Genomic DNA, 2,562 nt, shown 5'->3' on the forward strand with positions numbered 1-2,562 from the left:
CTTCTCACATAGTTTGTTCAACATAAAACCCTAAAAAAGTCACCAAAAAAGTTCCTTCACCATAATTTTCACGTCTCGGAAAATCACGCAAGTAAAGATAACTTTTTTTAAGGAGGCTACCGCACAGGAGGCAAGCAATCTGCTGATTTCTTCTCTGAGTGTGGCGTAATTTAAGCATTTTCCCGGCGGGCCAAAAGTTATTGATAGTAATAATAATTGAAATGAGGGCTGAATGAAAATTTAGAAGGGGCCCCGATTTGGCCCCCAGGCCTTGGGCATGACACATGTGGCTTGGATGATGTCTGCTGAGGAATATGAATATGAAAACAGCTCTCTTGTCAAGAACAGTCCTCGGTTCTTGACAACAGACGGTTGGACGTTGAGTAAGACCTTGGCTCCTTCCTATTCCCCGGTTCTTGAGCTTTCACACACTGTTGACTCGTCGCTCGCGACGTCACCCGTGACCCCCCTTCTCAGGAAACTGCTATTGTAACAACGTGGAACAGCGGCAAGCAAAGGAGAGTGAATGCTGTGTGTGTGTGTGTGTGTGTGTGTGTGTGTGTGTTTAGTGGCAGGGTTGTGCTTGTGATGGATGTGTCTCTCTTCCTGTTTTGTAGTTTCTCAGGAGTTCTCTTTTTTCTGTCCATGAGTCACACTCACACTGCCAGGCGGACCAAACAAAATGCCAAAGACACACTCGAGAAGGCTGGAGGGTCAAATTCTTCAGTCCCCCGTTTGGACACAAACCTGCAGCCTGGGGACGTGGTGCGGCGGCCCGGCACACAGTCCAGATCATGTTCCCGCCAGGCCTTTGTCCTTTTATGTGTCTTTTTTAGTCGAGCCAACGCGGACCGTCTTCTGCGTCTTCAGTTTTTAATTTCAGCCGATAATTGCTCCGATCCCTAAACCTTGCTCGTTTGAGTTCTGGATGGCGGGGAAGGGAGGGACCTCCGGGGTGCTGCGCCGAGACCAGAAGAGAGGCAGACGGCTCGTCTCAGATGACGATAGAGACAAGAGCTTAACCGGATCAGCTTCCCCGCCGGCCAATACTTCAAACCCCGACCCTTGACCCCTCCATTTTGGCCTGTCAGAATCACCTGTCCCCCTCTCTCTCTTCTCGGCCAACCCCTCCCGAGAAAGATGATCCCCGGCGCTGACCAACGCTTGTCCCGTAGACCTGGTGGTGACAGCCAGGGTCCCTCTTTGTCCCAGAGGTCATCTCTGAAGCTCCTCTAACACTTAATTACATCTCCTCAAGGGGAAGGGGACATGGGCGTCACACGCGAGGCGGACTGGAGCTCTTCACCGGCCTTGACGCGAACAAATCATCAAGATGAAGACATTTGGCACACGGTGGTCGTAGTGAATGGGGGGGGGGGGCTCGTGGTTTTGAATTGAGCTGTTCCTGAGTAATGGTCAGTCAGAAGGTGGACATCTGGTCGGCGGTTCAGTGGAGGCTGTTGGGGTCACACAGTAGACAGTGTGTGGCGATGAAGGGAATCAGACAGCAGCAGGGGCGGGGCTACATGGAGGGTGCTGTTAAGCTGACAATGATTTCCATTGGATCGGACTACTGTCACCTGGATGCCAATCTTCCCATCCCCTGTCATACGTCCAATTCATGTTTCCATGACGACTGTCCTTTTTGTCCCCCCATGTAAAAAACAACATATGCTGAGGCTTATTTCTCGACCCAGAGGTCGAGGGTTCGAATCCGCCCCGTGACAATTTCCTGCATGTCTTTCCCCCTTTCTCCCCTAGCTGTCCTGTCCATTAAAAGCAGAAACGCCCCAAAATAATCTTAAGATATATAAATGATGAGGGGAAAAAAAGAATGATGAAAGAGAGTAAAGTAATTGGAAGAAGACAGGAGATATCTCAAGCCACTGATACAGCAAAATCATTTTCACAGATTCTTTGAAGGCTAGAGGAGAGAATATTCCATATCTGATAACCTCTGTAATTAATTCCCAGCTTCAAGTTTTTTCACGTTTCCAACATATTTTCTAACATATATCGTGTGTTTGGAAAAAAACTGACTTTAAAGCTGCATGAGACGACTGTATAAGATAGATATAAGATGTGTTGCTGATGATGCTTCCTGTAAAAGTGCTTTGAGTAAAGTACAGCATTTAACATGAGACGCAATGTATTCTTCTGCAAGGATGAAACCCTGGCTATGAATTGCCAGCGATAAGTAACCGTAATAAGCATTTATGTCAAAGTAAATGGGATATTTAGCTCCGTGCACGTGCCCAACACTGTGGATTTACAGCGCTTTGTTGCTGACCCACAATAGACACACAGAATAGATCTCAGACTGTCAAACTCTGCTGATTGCAATTTCAGCTGAAAGCCTCTTTATCATTACTATTTAAGCAGTTGCACATTTTTTGCATTCAAATATTTGTTCTTTTTTACTATTTAATGTATATTGTATTCTGGGAATGGGAGCTCTAAAGGGAGGCTAATGGTTGGTGTGTGTTCCCCAGTGGCCAGTGCTGCAGCCCGGGCATACTCTCCACTCCACTGCCCTCCTTTACCTCCACCCCCCCCCCCCCC

At 47.7% G+C, this 2,562-nt stretch overlaps 1 long non-coding RNA gene across 1 annotated transcript in view; it reads right to left on the minus strand.

The window, feature by feature from the left end:
- Positions 1-2,021: 2,021 nt before the first annotated feature.
- LOC117952499 overlaps positions 2,022-2,562 on the minus strand; it is a 10,459-nt gene continuing 9,918 nt past the window's right edge. The window contains exon 3 of the long non-coding RNA XR_004658426.1: positions 2,022-2,035. This is a non-coding gene — a long non-coding RNA (uncharacterized LOC117952499). The remainder of the gene's footprint in view (positions 2,036-2,562) is intronic.

The sequence above is a fragment of the Etheostoma cragini genome, chromosome 11 (genome assembly GCF_013103735.1).
Source record: "Etheostoma cragini isolate CJK2018 chromosome 11, CSU_Ecrag_1.0, whole genome shotgun sequence".
NCBI lineage: Eukaryota > Metazoa > Chordata > Actinopteri > Perciformes > Percidae > Etheostoma > Etheostoma cragini.